The sequence below is a fragment of the Dreissena polymorpha genome, chromosome 4 (genome assembly GCF_020536995.1).
Source record: "Dreissena polymorpha isolate Duluth1 chromosome 4, UMN_Dpol_1.0, whole genome shotgun sequence".
NCBI classification, from domain to species: domain Eukaryota; kingdom Metazoa; phylum Mollusca; class Bivalvia; order Myida; family Dreissenidae; genus Dreissena; species Dreissena polymorpha.
The window spans coordinates 11,585,563-11,608,055 of NC_068358.1; the positions used below are offsets into that span (position 1 = coordinate 11,585,563).

A 22,493-nucleotide genomic window follows, 5' to 3' on the forward strand; every position below is an offset into this window, starting at 1 on the left:
AACAATAATTTTATTAAACATTTGAAATTGATGAAAAATGATTGCAAAAATAATATCTAAGGTCATATAAAGCATTTTTATGCCCCCCTTCGAAGAAGAGGGGGTTTATTGCTTTGCACATGTCGGTCGGTCTGTCGCTCCGTCCACCAGGTGGTTTGATAACTCAAGATCGCTTGGGCCTAGGATCATGAAACTTCATAGGTACATTGATCATGACTCGCAGATGACCCCTATTGATTTTCAGGTCACTAGGTCAAAGGTCAAGGTCACATTGACAAAAAACATATTCACACAATTGCTGTCATTACAACGGAGAGCCCATATGGGGACATGCATGTTTTACAACCAGCCCTTGTTTATTTTATTTTAAAAGGTTACTCTAAAAATTCTATTTTTCATGTTGTTTTTTTTTGCAACAAGGTGTTATGAAATTTAAAAAAATGTTACGGGATTTTTAGACCAAAACTGTACTATGATAATACTATGATGCACTTTGCCAAAACATTTATAATTATATTGTTTATTCTTGAAAATGAATTTCCCCTATTCACTAAAAATAACACTTTTGATCAGAAAATTCATATATAATGATGTTTACTTTTATTTTCAAGAATCATAATGCCTCTTTTTAGTTGTATTTAGCCACAAGTTCTTGTCAGCCACTTAAGGGTAATATGTTGCCTTTCTTTTACTAAATGCAAAATAATTCTACACTTTGAGACATTCATAAAATATTTTATGTCTTTACAACACCGACAGGCTAATAAATTTATATATCAAGTACTTCCATACTAACAGGACCAGGCCTTGAAAAATCCACTCGACCGCTCGCTTATGCGAGTGAAGTTGACGGTCGGCGAGTAAAGTTTGTTAAATACTTGACAGACCGGGCGAGTGCTGTTTTTCTAGTTGAGAAATATAAATTCAGTTCCAGAACTCCTGCCACATCGATACAAATTGCGAACATTTTTTCGAACGAACATAAAAAAAGGTTAAGTACACAAAGAAACTGCACTTTCGTTTTGACACTGAAAAATGACGTCACGGGCACAGTGAAAATAATTCTCGAAATCGGTTGCGCTCTATTCGTACGTGTCAGTGATCTCAGCTTATCGATTACAATAGAAAAACACAGTTAAATATATTGGTCATTCCATGAAGAATAACATTTCATTTTAATGTAAATATCAATAAAAGATAATACATAACTGGTTAATTATAATACTTCTTATATTTAATTAACAAATAAACAGAAAAAATAATTATTATTGCATAAACTCTATCTATAATGCCCTCTCACGGGGTGCAGAAACTTGGCAAAAGGGGGGCTTGAACGGGAGAAATCGTGTATTAACAATGCGATTCACGTGCCGTTCAAGCCCTATTATGTGTTTTTCATATCCATAATCTGGTCCACGCGCAGTTACTTCCCTTCTCCAGCCTTCGACGACATTCCAAGCATAAATGGGGGAGTTAATAAGCACCAGTTTCCTCATGCATGCAGGGATATTGACTATTTCAATCCACTTTTCAAGTTATACCATCTGCACTCTCTTGACAACAGCTTTATTTTATTGGCAACGTCAATGAAGTTAAGGTTATTTACTCAACACTTTCAAAAGACTATGCTGTAAATGTAAGTGTTTATGCACCCTAAACGTTCTTGCTGTAAATTCCAAAATAATTCCTCATTTCTTACTTTGCGCGGCTGCATTTCAACTTTGCATTAATCCACTGTTTAAACACATTTTAAATCGAAAACTGCCTATTCGAAGGTAAAGCCTCGTCATTTCGAATGATGACCGAGTGAGGCATATGTAAAACACAATATTGAACTGTAGTGAAATCATCGAAATATTTTGTCGATGTCGAATGAACAAAAGATATTGTTTTCAATGTTATTTAAACTTATTTTGGTATGTGTGATTTGTTTATGCAATAATAGCGAAAATACAATTTTTTTCGGACATGATCATCTGCGGGTGCTCTCAAAATCCGTTCCTGCCCTCGTGCTGCGAACTCGGCAGGAACGGATTTTTCGACAGCCCACAGATGATCATGCCCTCGAAAATGTGTATTATCCCTATATTAATAAACAGAATAATTCGTGATCAGAAGCCTTAGCAAAAATTTACCATATAGTAACCATTCGTTAATCAAGCGTGTCTTTCAGTAAAAGTTTGTCTGAAAGATTAAACTCAGCATGGAAACGGGTTATATTTTAAAATATCTGCATGGTGGTGGAGACATGGAACAGAAAGAAAGGTCATCAAAACTATAAATATAGATATATATTTTTTTAATGTAGGGCGAGTAGATTAAAGTGAAGGGCGAGTGGATTGTCAGGCCTACTCGCCCTGCAGGGCGAGTGGCTCTGGAAAAAGTCTTCAAGTCCTGAGGACCATTCTAGGCGGGCAACCTAGCAACCTTGATTTGTTCATATCTTCCTATCAATCTGTTAAATGTGTTATGAGTCATTTGTTCGGAGAACATTTAATGTTTGTTGTAAATTTTAAATAATTCAATGTTCAAAGTGATATTGTTATTGACCGATAAACCAACATACTGATTAAAAGGGAATATTTTATTAATTATTTGCATTTTATCTTACATGAGAAATATTTGCCTAAATGTTTTTCAAACTATAGAGAAATCTATATACAATTAATAATTGACGACGTTTAACAAATAAAGAAATAGTAAAATGGTTTCCGGATGATAACTCAAGAACGCTTAAGCCTAGGATCATGAAACTTCATAGGTACATTGATCATGACTCGAAGATGACCCCTATTAATTTTCAGGTCACTAGGTCAAAGGTCAAGGTCACAGTGACCCGAAATAGTAAAATGGTTTCCGGATGATAACTCAAGAACGCTTATGCCTAGGATCATGAAACTTGATAGGTAGATTGATCATGACTCGCAGTTGACCACTATTGATTTTCAGTTCACTATATCAAAGGTCAAGGTCACGTAGACCTGAAATAGTAAAATGGTTTCCTGATAAAAACTCAAGAACACTTATGCCTAGGATCATGAAACTTCATGTGTACATTGATCATGACTCGCAGATGACCACTATTGATTTTGAGGTCACTAGGTCAAGGTCGAGGTCACGGTGACCCGAAGTAGTAAAATGGTTTCCGGATGATAACTCAAGAACGCTTATGCCTAGGATCATGAAACTTCATAGGTTCATTGATCATGACTCGCACATGAACCCTATTGATTTTCTGGTCACTAGGTCAAAGGTCAAGTTCACGGTGACTCGAAATAGTAAAATGGTTTCCGGATGATAACTCAGAATGCTTATGCCTAGGATCATGAAATTTCATAGATACATTGATCATGACTCGCATATGACCCTATTTGAGGTCACTAGGTCAAAAGTCAAGGTCACGGTGACCCGAAATAGTTCAATGGTTTCCGGATGATAACTCAAGAACGCTTATGCCTAGGATCATGAAACTTCATAAATACATTAATCATGACTCGCAGATGATCCCTATTTAATTTCAGGTCACTATGTCAAAGGTCAAGGTCACGGTGAACCGAAATAGTAAAATGGTTTCATGATGATAACTCAAGAACGTTTATGCCTAGGATCATGAAACTATATAGGTACATTGATCATGACTCGCAGATGACCCCTAATGATTTTCAGGTCACAAGGTCAAAAGTCAAGGTCACAGTGACTTAACTTTGAAAAATGGTTTCCAAATGATAAGTCAAGAATGCTTACGCCTATGATCATGAAACTTCTTAGGTACATTGAACATGACTCGCAGGTGACACCTATTGACTTTCAGGTCACTAGATCTAAGGTCAAGGTCACGGTGACTTGACTCAGTAAAATGGTTTCCGGATGATAACACAAGAAAGCTTTCGCCTAGGATCATGAAACTTCATAGGTACATTGATCATGACTTGCAGATTACCCCTATTGATGTTTAGGTCACTAGGTCAAAGGTCAAGGTCAAAGTGACTCAAAGCAGTAAAATAGTATCCAGATGATATCTCAAAAATGCTTACGCCTAGGAACATAACTTTATAGGTACATTGATCATGACTGGTATATAACCCTTATTGATTTTCATATCACTTGGTCAAAGGTCTAGGTCACAGTGACTCATAACAGTAAAAAGGTTTCCTGATGATAACTCAAGAAAAGCAAGGCCTAGGATCATGAAACTTCATAGGTAAATTGATCATTACTGGCATATAATCCCTATTGATTTTCAGGTCACTAGGTCAAATGTCAAGGTAACAGTTACAAAAAATGTATTCACACAATGGCTACTACTACAACTGACAGCCCATATGGGGGGCATGCATGTTTTACAAACAGCCCTTGTTTGTCTTATGTTGGTAAATGTTCATCTCTGTCAATTCTAGGTTAAGCTTGAAAGTAGGTCATATGTGGTCCAAACTAGGTCAACAAACCAAATCACAGAAAAGGTTAGTGAACACTCCAGAGGTCACATTTTCTTCCAGATCTTCATGAAAATTGGACAGAATTGAATGTTTTCTCGATGAAATAAAGTTTCAGTTTGAAAGTTGGTAGTTTGTCAAAAACTAGGTCATTAGGTTAAAATATAGAAAACTTTACCTTTCTACAGGTCACATTATCTTCCTGATTTTCATGAAAATTGCTTACAATGTCCATCTTAATCAAATCAAAAGCTGAATTTGCAGGTTGGTCCTGGCAGGCTAAAGCTAGGTTACAACTTAGTCAAATCATACACAAGTTTTTGACACTATAGAAGGAGTTTTGGATGAGCGATACAGGGCTATCTTGTTTTAGAACAGCCTGTAGTAAGAAAGGGAAGGTATTGTATTTGTTTCAAAAGTAACATTTTATTGTTATTGGAAGTAACTGAGCAATTATATGATGTCATAGTTTTGGTTATTTTGCTCACTTGTTATGATGTGACAATGTGAGCTTTTGTTATCACTCTTTGTTGTATTTTATCTAAAGTTTATTGTGAACACATAAGCTATCATTTTACAATGTTAAAATTTGGATGTCACCTCTTTGCCAGATTCTTATGAAACTAGTCACCTCTATGTCAATTTTGGTTTCATATTCTATCAAAAATTAGGGAACTAGGTCAAATATAAGAAAAGGTCTGTTAATACTTTAGTGGTCACGTTCTCTCTCTGATCCACTTGTAAATTGGTTAGAACATTATTTTTAATGATTTCAAAGTCAAGCATGAAAGTAGCATATTTAACATTTAGGTCACAAGGTCTAGTTTCAGTGATTAACAGGTCACGTTCCAAAGTGGGTCATGTGCTTCCAAGCAGTTGATCAATAACTAAAATCATTAAAATCCATGTTAAAACTTACATTTTTTACCTGATCTTCATGGCAGTTGATCAGAATGTTCAATTAAATAAAAGTAGGATCTCGGTAACAAGACTCAACTAGATCGGATAGACGCAAATAGTTTGTTCATACTCACAATGACTTTTTTTCTAGATCTTCATGAAAAATTAGTTAACACCACTAGGAAACAATCAGTTTCAGGTGAGCCACATTGTGCTGTTAAAGCTATCTATGTATAGTATAGATTGTTACAAAACCTTGTTTATCAATAAAAAAAATAAAAAAATGGCTTTCTAAAACTTGTAGTCTTGGATGATATATTCATCAACTTGCAATCTACGACAATCTTTTGAGAAGAAAAACAAAGTTTGATTATTATTATACCCCAACATACTGCGATTGGGGGCTAGCACAGGAATTCTCAATTATGTTCCTCGAAAAATAATGGGTAAGCATATTGTTGCTGTTTTATCCAGTTGTCTGGACCATTACTCCCAAAAGAATTTTAAGTTCAAATATGAGATATTTAGGTAAATAAATTTCATTGATTGAAGGGATGCAGTGTCCAAGAACGAAAGCGATTGCACCACAACCATTTACTATTGACCTGCGGATAAATGACAAGCAATAAAAATTACACAATTGCGGTGATGTAGATTAACTTAAATGGATGCTTATGTATGTTATGCATTCCGGTGATTTATACAGAAATATCAGTGAAATAAACTGGTATTTCACTTTTCTAAACAGTGAAAAATAACAGTGAAAATATCGATATTTTCCGCATTTTTTCTGGGAAAATCGATATGCCACCGAATCCAACAAATATCCTCTATATATCCATCCTCTTCAAAAGCATCGTCAAACCAGTACTTTCAGTACTTTGATTATTTTACGCTTTTTTTCACCGTCTATTTACATTGTAAAAGATTGTAACTGGAGAATTTCGCTGGAACAGTGACGTCATTTCGTCGAAAAAATGACGTAATTTTGTGTATTGAAATATATTGAGGCACGCCACGGGAGAAAGTGCTACTTTTCAGCGAAAGTGAAACAGCTGAAAATTATTTTCTTGAAAAGGGGCATAAAAGTAACAGAAAATGTGTTCATGTCAGTGTAAGATCGTTTGTTATTTCACTCGAGTCGTGATCATAGAAAATAATATTGTCTATGATCACTCGTAAAATAACAACAATCTTATGCTTACATGAACAAATATCCCCTACTTCTTATTTATACTTAAATTTACTATGCCAAATAAGTTGTGTGGCTTTAGGTGCACATTTACATCATACAATATTCTTAGTATAAAATTATTATTAAATCAAAACTACACCCTGATCAAAAGAAGTTAAATGTTTTGAAATGTAACTTGTTCTCATATTGCAGATGAGGCAAAGAAGGGAGAACAAGGAAAAACTGAGCCAGACCCGGATCATATCAATGTTGAGCAAGGTAAAATGTTCGAGGGTTGTATAAAGAAATCTTTGTGGTTTGCATAATTCAGGGGGTTTTCTGCTATGTAGAAAAGGCCGGAAAAGGGACCCGATCCCAAAGCAAACGGATCAAAATAAAAATCGGATTAGATTTTTTTTAATTTTTGCAGGTCCGCCAGGAAAAGGTCTAGGTCATAACACGAGGGTAAGTTATAATCAATATGAAAGGTATGGCCTTTTATCCATCCTTAAACTACCGGTTTTTCAGTGCAAGTTGCTTAAACTTCTTTTTCACTTTAATAATGGCACATTTTCGGTTAATTAACACACACCATACATATAATATAATAAACATTTCAATATATTATTACCGACATGCCACTTGGACCTTGGTACAAATCAATTGGTAGATTCTCAGGGATTAGCGCGAACGCAGACCCCACACAAATAAATTGCGTACCCGAGTAACCCACATTTGGGGCTATCGCAGGCGTCAGCCCAACCGAAGTGCAATGGAAGGGCCTCTTCCTGGGGAAACCTCCTTATAGATCAAGGTGTTCCCTGTACCAGGTAAGTATGCCTATGCAAGCTTTACAATACACCCTATACTTTGTCACTATATTGGCAATCAGGTTAAATTGTCAAAATAAATCAAGCAATTAACATTTTTTGAAATTTAATTGCTAAATTAATTGTTCCATTTAATTTATTCTCATAAAAGGTTTAGAATTTGATTTGTTTTCTAAATGTTTGTTTCTATATTACTTTCTGTTTTGTTTTAAAGTGTTTTATGCCTGAACATTACATTTTTTTATTACGTAAGTCTACATAATTCTATAAATAGCCTACACTAGCCTAGCCTAAAGCAATCTACAAATAGCTTAAAATATTCAGTCAACCATGTTGATCTATTTATAGAAGAGCACTTAAGTCATTACACTGTGCGCTTTCTCTCCCCTGAAGAGGCCTATAATTCCATCTACTCATAGACCTAGAATATAGGTGTATTCTAGGTCTTTGATCTACTGGGCTGAGTCGAAATGAAATATCGGTACGTTGATAACCATTTAGATATCAATATTATGATCATTTTAATTTGGAAAAGTACAATACCAAGAAATTCTATTGAAAATAGCCATGTCTTCTATTCCCTTACGCCGCGTCTTTTCATCTCCGAAAAAAAAACCATGTAAGAAGCCATGCTGATGGAAACTACAGATTTATTCTTATGTAAGGGAGAAAAAACGCGTAAAATGACACACATGAGTTACCTCTCCGAGAAAGCAGCACAGCATGTACCGTTTTATGAAATTAAGATTGGTAAACGGGACCAAACATTTCTTTTCAAGTTTCAATCGTTCATTTTCGTTATATGAAGATTGAAACGAAATATCAACAGGGAGTAAGTGTTGTGTTTTAATTTATAATTATTACAGCAAAAAACGATGTTAAGCAGTCAATTTTATTTTTCTTTTTTTGTTTTTGTTTAGGTTATAAGAAAATCAGAATGTGCGTTTATTTTCATGTTTCAAGATGTGAAATGCAAAACGAAAAAGGAAAAGACCGTATAAATACGGGCCATATTACAATTGCTGTGTCAGATTACTAAATCAATACTAGTATATATAAGTTAAGCGTTCTGTTGGATGCGGCCATGATGTACATCATCGGTTTACAGATATATGTGGAAAGTCCGGGTCCCATGCAATTAAATTTGCATCTGCTAAATGACAAATTATCATATGAAAATTTGTATGTAATATTTAAATTTAGTTGCAATATGTCCAACTAAATTTAAAACCTCTGCTAGTATCTGTAAATAATACTATTGTAACAAGGTTCCATCAGAGAAAACATTTTATCTCAAAACAGTCAGTGAAGAGTATGTATATAAAGACCTATGTTCATTAAATCCTACGAAAAGTACTGGGTTAGACAACATTCCAACACAGTTTATTAAGAATGGGGCAAGTTGTCTAAAAATGCCCATTACCTTTATTATCAATAAATCAATAGTTGATAAAGAAGTTCCAACAGAGCTAAAATCTGCAAGAGTAAACCTCTTTTTAAGAAAAATAGCCAGACTGACGTAGGTAACTATAGACCTGTCAGTATTTTATGTATTGTTAGTACGGTACTTGACAGATGTTTATACAACCAACTGGAATCTTTTTTAGGGAAAAATAATATACTTTATCATCTACAATCAGGTTTTATAACACAATTTTCGACTGAATCATGTTTGGTACACTTAACAGATTTCATCAAATCACAAACTACTAAATGGTTATGATAAGGCTTGATTTACAAAAAGCATTTGACACAGTATATCACACTATACTGTGTGAAAAACTTAAGACCATGGGGGTTCAATCTGTAGAGTGGTTTCACTCATACATAGCAGGGAGAAAGCAAACAATGCATGTAGATGATACATTATCATATTCGGAAACAGTAACATGTGGTTTACCTCAGGGTAGTATTTTGGGACCTCTTCTTATGCTATGCTATGTCAATGAAATGGAAATAACAAATAAGTATAAGCAACGATTGCAAACTAGTGTTATATGCTGATGATAGCACCATAATTTTCTCACATAAAGCTCCAAATGTTATAAGTAAAACATTAGGATAGGAATTAGCAAACTGCAATAACTGGCTGGTTGACAACAAGTTGTCTCTTCATATGTGTAAAACAGAACCTATACTTTTTGGAAGTAAACGGAAAATTAAAAAGGTTGAAAACTTCTCAGTCATATCAAATAATCAAACTATAAAGTCTCGACAATCGGTGAAATATTTAGGTCATGTTCTAGATAACACCCTGTCATGTAAAAAATGTGCAAACGACATCATCAGTAAGCTCAATTCAAGACTTAATTTATGTATAGACACAACAGTGTACTCGATTTTAACAACAGGAAAACGCTCTGGATATCATAATTCAGTGCTTATTTGAATATGCATGTTCGGCCTGGTATAAACTCCTAAGTCTAAATTACAAATTACTCAAAACAAGGTTGTGCGATTCATTTTAAATTTTCCACCAAGAACCACACTGACCTGCTCAGATTTTCACAAACTAGGAATGTTAAAACTTAATGATAGAGTCAAACAACTGAGTCTAAATCATGTACATAATTTTTTTATGACAAATGTCCTGTGTACATGAAAGAAAACTTTATTAAGAAATCAGATGTTCATAGCTACTGCACAAGAAAGAGCAAATGTAATTTCTAAGTTCATGTCATAAAATCACCAACAGCTTCAACTTTTTATTATAATGGTGTTTTACTTGAAATGCCCTTCCAGAATCTATTCAAGGTATAAATAGTCACTTCAGATTAAAAAAAGAAGTAAAACAAATACTTTCTAAACAGGTACCGTTATGGTTGAGCATGGCCGACTGTGTTGTTTTTTAAGTGTTTGGATATCCCCTGTTTTTGTTTTTATCTATCTATCTCTCTATCTATCTATCTATCTATCTATCTATCTATCTGTCTGTCTGTCTGTCTGTCTGTCTGTCTGTCTGTCTGTCTGTCTGTCTGTCTGTCTGTCTGTCTGTCTGTCTGTCTGTCTGTCTGTCTGTCTGTCTGTCTGTCTGTCTGTCTGTCTGTCTGTCTGTCTGTCTGTCTGTCTGTCTGTCTGTCTGTCTGTCTGTCTGTCTGTCTGTCTGTCTGTCTGTCTGTCTGTCTGTATGTCTGTCTGTCTGTCTGTCTGTCTATCTGTCTGTCTGTCTGTCTGTCTGTCTGTCTGTCTGTCTGTCTGTCTGTCTGTCTGTCTGTCTGTCTGTCTGTCTGTCTGTCTGTCTGTCTGTCTGTCTGTCTGTCTGTCTGTCTGTCTGTCTGTCTGTCTGTCTGTCTGTCTGTCTGTCTGTCTGTCTGTCTGTCTGTCTGTCTGTCTGTCTGTCTGTCTGTCTGTCTGTATGTATATATATCTATCTATCTATTTATCTATCTATCTATCTGTCCATCCATCCATTCATCCATCCATCCATTAATCCATCCATCCAGCCAGCCAGCCAGCCAGCCATTCATCCATCCATCCATCCATCCAGCCAGCTAGCTAGCTATCTAGCTATTTATCTATCTATCTAATACATTTGTTGATTGTTTTTGAACATCGCTTAAATTGAAATTGAAATCCCGATATTTTGTAACTATCAAATATACAATATTACATTCAAAGTTTGTTTCAATTCAGATGTGTCAGCCATTTCTAACTTAAAATTAAAATGCCTTTGAAAGATACTGATACTAAAACTACCGTAATCATTATGAGTGTCATGTTTATTTTTAGAACTGAGATAATATTAAGACTGTCATTATCACTTGTATTATCTTAACTAATAAAAACAATATTCGCGATTGAAATATGATAAGCCCTATGAAAATACTTTTATCCATCAACAGACCCTGACATTCGAATCAAAAACAAAATTTCGTTTCATGCCAATGGCTTGATTAAACAAAATCCGTTTAATTTATGGAAGAAAACCCCCCAGATACTTCAGTGTGTTACTCGTCAGTGAAGCATATGTTTCGATTCTGCGGGAATAATCAACATTGCAGCTCTGCACGTGTGTGGCAATAAACATTTGGCCTACAGAAATAACCAACACTGCAACTCTGCTCGTTTGTGTGGTAATAAACATTGGCAACACATCTTGCAGATGGACAAAGCGTCTAAAATGTGTTTTTTGCTTACGGTCATAGTTTCTCTGGTGGTCCGATCATTTTGGGAGTATTCTTGTAGTTTATTTTCCTTGATTTAATATGTATGCACCAGACAATTTCTTGACGATTAAAACAAAGTTATCAATATGTTTTCGTGAATTAGGATATACATACATACATACACAGACTACGCACATATAACGCAACACACACCCGTATTAAAAAAAAATGCGACGATTGCACTTTTTCTGAGATCGAAATTATTTTATAGAAAGATACGTGTTTGTTTGTTCTTTCGTTTGCTTGTATGCATGCATCTTAACTGGTTTACAACCCAATAATTTGCATCCAAGGCGGTGACCCTTGCTTTAATATGTTTTTTATGACCATCGTCGTGTTGTTTCTATTGTCCCGTGTCGTAAAAGCATTTGCGTGAAATGCAAACATAGAGCATGTTTTAAAAAATCTTGATAATGCGTCTATAAATATATTCAGGTCGATATTTCGGACTCAGCTTTTTCCTTTTTTCGACTAATTGAAATCGTGTTTTTAACGTATATATAATTTTGTACTGTTTAATGCACATGTCTTTGAGTAAAATATGCTCCCATATATAACTAACTGTTTTATATGAATCGACGACAAAGATCGTTGAGGCATTCTATACGTCGACAATCTGGTTGTTTTGACATTTATATTTCTTTCCCATCACGCTAGATTAGACATTTTCGTGTTTAGGCCTCGTTTGAATACACGAGCTTTATACCAACCAAATGTTTACATATTATATATAATTGAGTATCAGACCATTTATTAATTTAATATTCAATGTACATGTAAGCATGTGAAGAACATTGCCTCTAAATTGTACCAAATACCACGTTATTAATATGTATTAGCGATATTCGTTAATGACGTGGCAATAATTGCCTTTTGTACTTCCATACCATATCGTGATAAAACAAACTATATGCGACTTTTGTAGATTGTTAAACTTCGTAGCCAATAATCTCTTACATTACTTGTAAACGTTTCTTGCGTAATTTAGATTTCCGCCTTGAAACCTATTTCGAGACGGACATTTGCTGTTTGGAATGTTAATTTCTCGGTAAATTTAGGAATAATATATCTTGTAGATAAGAAAATGTGCGATATAAATAGGCATTGTTCAGGTCAAAGTGATTTGAGCTCAAATATAAGAGATTATGTAGATTGTTATGTACAAAATGTGTGTACTGAGGAACATTTAGGGGGTAAATTATGCAAAAATAAGCAAAGTAAAACTCCGGATGAATTAGCAGACCATTTCTGTATTCGCAGTTTTTGGTCTTTCATAATACTTTGAAAACGAATACGTCAGGTGTCACCGACTAGGAACGGTAACTGCAAAAAACAATTTTGGGAATTAAATGGGTTTTTAAGCACCCAAACTTCACAATAAGCCCAGATTTATTCACATAACAATTGAGTGTAAAGTTAGGGCTATCAACTAAATCATGTTTTTTGTTTACAACATATCATCGAAAGTTCCATGGATCGGCGATACTATTTTGCTCAAATTATGACGCATTTAATAATTCGAGTTTTATTCTCTTTTATTTAGAGTGATTCACATTCAGGATTCACATATCAAGAAGCAGGATTACACAATTCATGTATTTCCAAATTTTAAAGCTCACTTGTAGAGAGTGTGTTGTGTTTCATCGACTTAAAGCGTATTCCACTATACAGTCTAGAATGTTTATTCTTAGGGTTTTAATCGGGGGGCATGCACGTCCAAAAATGTCACCAGGTCAAATCTTAGAAAAATCTTGTTACCACTGTATAGGCCACATTAATGAATCAACATTGATGAAACATGGTCAGAAGGATTATCTTGACAATATCTTGTCTGAATTGGAATCTTTTTCACTTGTGTTAAAAAGCTAGGTTACCAAGTCTGATAAAAACTATTTTTCCACTTTATTGTATGAATCGATCAAGTGTGATGTTGAACGCTCTAAAAGCGGATTAAACCCAAGTGCTTTGCATTGACCGTTCTGAGGCGGTGACCCCAGCTTTATTCTTTAAGGTGTGTGTGATGTTTTGTATTGTGCTAGTTCGTACTGTTTTGGCAATTGGTCACTTGCCTTAAATAAAGGACCAACACATTGTATATAATAAGAATGCAATACTGCTCCAGCAGCTGTAGTTTCACTTCTTTATATCGATAATACGTGGTAAGAATGTTTATCATAGCCCTGAGCTAGTCAATTCCATTTCACATGAGCACATTTGACAACACCAACAAATAAAAAAATGAAATACACCTATAATAGGACCAACACCGAATAAGTCAAGTGTCGCTGACTCGGAACGGTCATTTAAAAAACACATTTTTGGCTAAAAAGCGTTTTGGCGCCTTAACTTCACAGTACGCCCAGATTTATTCACTTCAGTGTAAAGCAACATAACTTATTGTATCAGGTCCGATGAAATGAAGGAAAACAACTATCAATTACATCGCGCATTAAGGTGGCAACCTCCTTCATTAGTTCAGTAACCAGCGCTATGTAGTAAAACGTCGGTAAAACAAATCACGGGAAGTTCTATGGATCAACTATATTATTTGGTACAAAGTATGTCAAATTTAATGCATTTTAGTCAATTGAATAAAATGAAAGAAATGTATACATGAAATAAAGTGCAACCAATTTCCAACTATTGACAGATAGTCGTTGATGATGGGTGTAATACTTTCGTTCGGGGTCGGTCACATGCCATTTACAATTGTAGTCGCAAATGGTCGCAGATGTTACATTAGAGACAGTGTTTCAATGGTTTCTAAACTGTATACATAGAAAATGTACGTTAGGTAAACCGTAGCTTAACATTAAACGATGTCACGTATTTCATATGGTTTCATTGTCTCATAACCTTTATAATTTAAATGTTATAAAATACATTAAGTAACTCATCCCTTTTCATTTAACGGTTGTGCGTATTTTATATGCCAAATTGTTGCATTCCCGTAATAATAGAAATCTAGTAAAATAAGTTAGGTAAACCAGACACAGATGAAAATGTTAATTACACATGTGAAGAAAACCGCATACCTTTAGGGTACAGAATGAAATAAATTTACATACATTCTTGTTGAACGAAATATTAATTAAAGTGACGTTTGCAGAGTTATACTTTATAAACAGTACACGAGAATGCTCACGTGCACCGCTTGTAATGTTTTTGTCCTTTACACGTAATTATGCAATTATGTTAGCCAAATGGGCCATGGTTGACCTGGGTAGCTCAGCTGAGTTGAAGTAATTATAATGATATGTTAAAGCTAGTTAACATATGTTTAGAGTTAAATACAGACAGCATTTGTACTGATGGACTTAAAAAGATAAACAGTGTTGCAAAAATATGTAATATTATTTTAATGAAATTTTTGGTATAACTATTTACAAACGAATTTTAGTTGAAGGCTACCCAATTATAATTATTAGAAGTTTACAACATAGTACTATAGAAACACATATTCTACCGTTGACTGCCATATTAAACAAAGATACAATTCTGCGACATATCTTACTGATTGCCATAACTGTATGCTTAACGCCTTTGCTTTTTGCAATTTCAGTAATATACAGCAGTAGGGTTTGAAATAAAGTCATGTATTGTACAATACAAACATTTTAAATGTTACGTCTTATACTACCAAGTGAATTTCCACATTGCATAATTACTACTGGATGCACGAATATATAGCTTTCAACGTTTCCCCATTTGTCATGTTCCTGCCGTCGGCAACAACAAAGATTAATGGACCAAGCAACGTCTCTCAATGACTGAATAATTGATTATGGAAATTGTCTGAAGAAAATATGTCAATACAGTTGATGTATCGTGTACTTACTGGAATTTGTAATATCGTATTCGCAGAGGATAGAAATAAGCAAATAATCTTTTTTTTTTAATTTGTATTTTTACACAATTAATCAAAAACAAAACATTATGCATGTATATTCATCATGTGGTCTCTTCTTACTATGTCATAAACTCAAGCAATATATGAATGTACATAAACATGAATATCTGTTAAGTTTACGATTAATAGAATACCAACATGTTGCAGGCAAATATTCACAACTACCACTGCAACGTGTGTTGAAGGAGAGCCATTATACAGAAAATATTTTTTTACTGATTTTCCTAATAGCTTCCCTACGAAAATGACGAGGGCGTCGGCAGTGAATTAATAGAAGTTCAGCCCACAGAAAACATCAGAACATAAGCTGATAACACGTCTTGTCCTTCTACGGAACAAATAAGACCTGTTTTTGAAAAATGACGCATTTAGAAGAAATGAGTGTTATGTTACCAAATGATTTTAACGCAAAGAAAACTCTTACAAATAACCTGATTAATTTATTTGCTCTGCATCGAAACGGTCAATATAAAACCGGCTTTAAACTTGCTGAACCTGCCACTTAGTCTATAGATTTATCACAAAATACAAACAAATTAATAAACATCAGCAAAAAGCATGATGATTCAAGTTAAAAAACAATAAACATAATATGTAACTTATTTAATTACTGCTTAATTACTTCATGGTTTAATATTCACCAGAGCAGCATAACTGAGACTCGAGTGCCACTGTGAAGGTAAAGAATAAACATACATATGACATAAATGTGTCTTTTATGACTAACATTTTCATTTCACTAGTCATAAATATTATAATATCAAAGTCGTGTATAGATGAATAAAATGCACAATTAAATCATTTCTACTGTGCATTTGTCGCATTCCACTATATATTACATGCCAAAAGCATGCAGGTTTCCTATTGTATCTGCAAATGAGGAGATAATAATTGCCTTTAAGTTCATACACCATCATACGTGCGACATCAGCAAATAGTGAAACGTGGAAGCCAACTATTCTTGAAGATTACATGGCTTTATTTATTGCATAAAATGTAGACGTTTGTAATTTCCGCATTCAAGATAAACGCGAGACAGAAATTTCCTGTTTGAAATGTAAGTGCGTTGGTTTAAGAAGGACTTACTTAGTTTGCTGATTGGAATGTTGCAACTAGTTTTAACATAACAAAGCAATTACAGATGCAAATGTAACTTTATTCACAGTTGCATATTAAAATCTAAATGTACTATATTTAAGCGGAGAGACTTATGAGTTATATAAGTACCTGTGGAATATCAACAGATTAACCGTTTAAAACTAATTAACGTTACCTTTGTCATGACATTAAACGTTAACACCACGAAATATATGAATGTCATAAAACCACTATACGATCAAATGTTTACGCGACACTCAATGTCTCATTGCGAAGCTATTGGAGCTTACACATATTTGAATATCATTTGTTCGTCATATATTTAATTACTTTTACGCTTTTAAACAAAAACAGAAAAATCACACTCGTATGAAATCGTATTTACAACTAACTTCAAGAAAAAAAGTTCCTTAATGCCAAATGCTAAAGAAAGTCATATGCAATAAATATTTGTTTAAAACTTATTAAGCAAAAATAAATGACATAGTTTCTTACCTTTGATATTATTATTTGTAATCTTGTTTTACAGTATTATATGTTATCAGTCACAAGTATTCTTTAAGTTTAAAAATACCTTCACATTTTTTTGAATGGATGGGGATCATTTGTTTTTAACAATGTAGCTAGTCTGTAATTAGACCTTCTCAAATAATCATTTCAGAAGAGCATGTGTATGCTTTCAAAACGTTTAAATAATTTATATTGTAACTGCTTTAATAGATGAAACTTTAACATGGTTGTAAAGGTAATACAGTTATACTATAACATATTTTCGAACGACAGATGAGTTCAATTTGTATGAGAAATAAAGTTTGTACCAATATATTAAAAGGATTGACATTCATTTTTGTAACTAACAAATGCTAATATCTGCGTTTTCGTTGAGGTCAATAAATTATGTGATAATCGAATAAGAAGCAAGCATCAATAGATAACCTTTATGTTCTGAAAAGATATGACAATTACAGATACACAATATCGCAATATTTATAACATGACTTTCAATAATTTAATACTAGTAAGTCACCAACATAGTACATTTATACATGTGCCTTAAGCACGTTATTACATAAAATGGTAATTCACTCAATATCTAATCAATAGACATTCTGATAGACGATAGTGTGTACATTGAAATGTATGGAATTGTTTATTTGGTATTGCCTAATTCCCATTTTCTTAGAATATAACAAATTTTCGACATATATAAATGAAATACATTTCCATCTCTAATTGCTTTGTTATGTTAAATAATACTGTTCTGTTCTGCATAAAACAATCGCAAGACTAGTGACTCGTGGAGCATAATGTTTGCACCATTGGTGCGAAGTAAAGTAAAACCTGAAAAAAAACACGCTCAAATGACAAGGTTAAAGATGTAGTTCTGCACTTAGCAACAGACAAACACAGTATCCGCTTGGCGTGCTTTATACAAAACGTCATCCTGTTGCACAAGTCAGCCAGGAATATGAAACGAAGTTTCCGAATTAAGGAAGACATTTGTTTTACAGAACTAAAAATGCATTATTACACATAGACATAAGCCTGCTGATTTTCCAAATTGCTTTTAAGGAAAATGATGTTGCTGCTCTGATCTCAGTGTATCTGTACATGTCTTAGACGCGGAGAAAACTCTTTTAAGTTCTGAAATCAATTGTCCGATTGTTCAACGACGCCCTCGCCAGTGTGTGTCTTATTGGATTCAATTTAATTAATGTTTTTGTAAGTAGTGTTTAACATATGAACGACGCGCACTGTTTTTTAAACTTAATAATAATAAACATTGAATTCTGCATATTCACGACAAACGTTATTTAAACACAAATCCATGTTCGACAGAACACTTTTTATGGAAAAGTACCAAACCCAAACTTCGAAAGCGCGTATGTATTGAAATTTCTTATAAAACAAGTTCAACCTCCTTTGCAGGGGATTGTACTGTTTTCACGGTAAGTGTTTGTCCTGTGTTGTATGGGCAATTTGTCACTTGTCTAACAGACTGGTGATGTTCACTTGATTTTTTTCTCCTGATATTTCTAAGTAACTTTATTCTTGTACTGAAGGTTGATGGTTCAGTTTTGGTTAAGAATGAGGATGTTTGTTTTAAAGCATGTTTTATTGCATCTAACGTTTGTACCATTTTTATTCTGGGCGTTTACTAAAAAATGGAAATTCGAAACATGTTTTTCTCTTGCCCTACTTTGCTTACATTTCGTGTATCAACTTATTTTGTTCTATAAACAACATATGTTTATGCCTAGTATCAACAAATTATTTTTTTATAAATAAAGTTCAATCGGCCAAGACGGCAATTTCGATTCCTCAAAATCGAAATAACCGTCTTGGCTGATTGAACTTTATATATATATATGTATCGATCCAGTTTTGTTTGAAAATGTACCAAACAAATGTAAGAAATACAACAGAAAATAACCTTTCGTGCTTCATTCGAATTCAACGACCAATAGGCTGAATAACGCCTGTCCATAAACTATACGAAAAACATTGACACTGCATCGTTCTTTATATGACAACACGTATTAACACGACAGGCAAGACATTTTAAATAGAATAAAACTAATAAAAACATTCATGACCGTTCGAAGCTTTTGACAAAATTATGTCTACCGCGACATTCCAGCTAAAACAGGATTAAATATATTGAAACTATTAACTCCAATCTCCAATCAGTTCGAGGAACTAAATACAAGAAATATAAATTGTTTATGCTACTTCGTGTTATCGTTTATAACATATTATTATAAAGATTTACAAAAAAAATATTATTATGCGTTTGCTAAAACAAATTCTTATGTTCTATGTAAAAGGTAACTTTAACGATATATCACATATTGATGTTATATAGGGAACGGTCTAAACATTTGCGTGAAGTGAATCCTTTGAACATTATCGTACATTTCTTTTGGCATAACACAATCTTTCAAATGAACACATGTTGTCATTATAATGTTCAAACATTATTGTTTGATTTATTTTTGTTCTTGATAGTTTCATGCTTTTTCAACCGTTTTGTCTGACGTTGTTACTGTGTCAATACGTTTACTTGAAAATACAAATGAAAGATCTTCTCTGGTTCAACATACATACCCAAGATGCAAACGCACGTGTATTCAGGACATAGTGTTTGGACTGGTCCCAGGCGCAGTTGATTTTGTAATACAAAAATTCACATTTTTTGTTTTACTGACGTGATAATATTTATCCAACGTAATAATCATGTTCATGAAAGTGTTCAATAAAATGCGGGTAAAATAAATAAATGTGTGTAGGGGATTTTAGTTGGCTGTAACGGATATGGTGTTTTAAATGTGGACACACCCTGCCAGTGAATTAATGCTTGTATACCGAAAGATGAATGTAGTGTATACAACACGATGTATATATTAATGTTTGTATACCGAAAGATGAATGTAGTGTATACAACATGATGTATATATTTGTTCAAAGATACTCTATTTTGAAACTCTGAATATATGCAACTTTGACTATATAGAATATGACATGGAGAACTAACACTATGTTGGCCCAATGCTCTTGTTAACGGAAAAAGTACGAAAACAACGGGAATCGCTAGTATTGAAATATGTTTCGGTAACATCAAATGTTAACATTTTAATCACATTTAAAAAGAAGTATGTTAATATTTAGCACCATTTGCGACTAACATATAAGTCGTATGAAAATGTAGACAAAATCTAACAATATTGGTATTAAACGAGCAAACCAGGATTATATAGACGGTCATGCATTATTTTTCTATAATTCCCGAACATTTACGTTTACAGTAAACTAAGCACAAGTACAATCAGTTATTTATAGTACACTAGATTAAAATATAAATATTATTATATAAATAACAGTTTATCGAGTAACATCATTTGGAGTAATGTCTGTAATAGCATGACAATAGACATTCCGTGTAAATTCTCAACAGTTATGTGTTTAAGGAACTATCGATTAAGTTATATATGTGGGCGCCACTAAAGAACAGAGAACAGCGCAAACGTTTAAATAAATAATCAATAAATCAGATTCTATAATGCAAACTACATGGTGTGCTGCAATTTCCTTGTTGTAATACAAAGCAATATATGAAGTCGTCATTTTTGTAACCAGTTAAAGAAGCATACAAATTGAAATTGGTAATTATTAACTAAGGCTTCAGTTCGAAAATGCAGTATAAACCAATTACAATACAATACGAAATATATTAAAATTAATGCGAGTAATATATCACAGCTTATCAAACATTGTATCCGTACCAGGCAGTGATGGCGAAATAGTCAACCGTTGTTACGTATGTGTTGCTGCAAATATATGCAGAGTGCTGTCGAGCTTGATACCTTATGGCTTTTACACCATCACTTTAACATTCGACAACCGATCGACCATGAAGACCATCCAAGCTCTTGTAGTGGTAGCTGTACTAATGTTCGCAGGTAGGTCCATTAAATGAAGAAGTAAAATACCGCAATTTGAGTGATTATAGCCTGACTATTTTTAAGATTCAGATATGATATTGAAAATGTGTATTTTACTTTCGGCTTATACATCAAAATCCATTGATAAAATACAAATCAACTCTTTACTACATTTCCGTAGATTGGATCGCGCAACAAATCTTTGAAACACGCAATTGTTGTTGGATGTTCATGTTATATATTGACGGATCACCATTCTGAAAACATTAATTTAATCAGAAGAACATATGTTGATTCCAGTTTTTAAACCTGGTATAAACATATTGGAATAATTTGCAGCAGTGTATTAAATTAACGCTGTGTCCACTGTAACGTATCGGAAAGCCTTCACACAAATGGAATAAGTTGTTCTCTTACGTCCACACTGTGGTGATTCTAGCTCTTATCGCATTTATTGATTAATCCTCCCAGTTGTATAATTGTTTATTACATTCTGTGTTTGTTTCATTTTTTGTGATTGAGAAGGTGTCCCTGCAGGATATAGAATTATTAATCGTTTATATCACACGTATAGGCCATATGTAACTTGTCGAAAATAAGAGATGGTAGTGATGGTAACATTATTTCCTCTGTGTATGTACATTTTCATCATATTTAAGTAACTTAATTTGAGACATGTGTGTTACAGGTACATCCACGCCCATGAGGACCAAGGTGCCTGTGGAGAGAGCTCCATCATTCTCTCTAGCTGATTTACGTCCCTCCCATTCCCACGTCGACAAACACACAACGAACAATGTGTAACTTTTTAAAAACAATAATGTATGCCATTGACGAATAAATATATTAGGAAAGCAGTTAGTAATCATGTGTTTCTTACAATGTTTTGCTACAATATTACAAAGTCCCATAAAAAGCCGGCATTTGGTATGCATCTTAAGAAATTTAAAAAATGATTTAATGTTTGCTCTTATAAAACAAACCAATAACCCAGATATTGGAAAGGCAATAAAGTACAAAGTTTTATCATTCGCTTAATCCGTTGCTTGATAATTATAAACAATGAACAAGGCGAGAGGGGTATTTTAAATTACCGAGTTAAAATATCGACGGATATATGGAGTAAAGCATACTCACGTATTATGAATCTTTAGGTAAATAATACACATTCATAATTTAGCCGCGATCTAGGAAAAGAACGCTTAGTACATGTGAGTGAAGTGTCGTCCAATATTAGCATAAACCATGGGCTAATCTGGGACGAAACATTACGCATATACTGGATTGTTGTTTAAAAGGGACTTTCTGAATGCGGAAAGTGTCGTTCATAATTAGCCTGCAACGTGGGCCACATATTACACACATGCATTAAGTCCTGCTTACCAGAGCAAAGCTGGAACGTTTGACAAACGAACAGAATTGCAATATAATGCTAAGTATTCATCTCCCTGCATACGGAGAATCCAGTGACGTCTATATCCGACGTTCACGGGTGTACGTTTTTATAAACATTACGTTGGATGTAGACAGAATACAACAG

General features: G+C 33.8%; 2 protein-coding genes and 1 non-coding gene across 3 annotated transcripts in view; 2 read left to right on the forward strand and 1 right to left on the reverse strand.

Annotated features, from left to right (window-relative positions):
- Positions 1-22,493, forward strand: part of LOC127879036 (uncharacterized) — a 465,202-nt gene that overhangs the window by 309,899 nt on the left and 132,810 nt on the right. The gene's annotated exons all lie outside the window — the stretch shown is intronic.
- LOC127879042 (uncharacterized) overlaps positions 1-22,493 on the forward strand; it is a 484,339-nt gene that overhangs the window by 127,676 nt on the left and 334,170 nt on the right. The window lies entirely within an intron of this gene.
- On the reverse strand, positions 7,183-7,345 carry LOC127880340 (U1 spliceosomal RNA). The gene has a single exon (XR_008049532.1). It is a non-coding gene; the product is annotated as a U1 spliceosomal RNA (small nuclear RNA).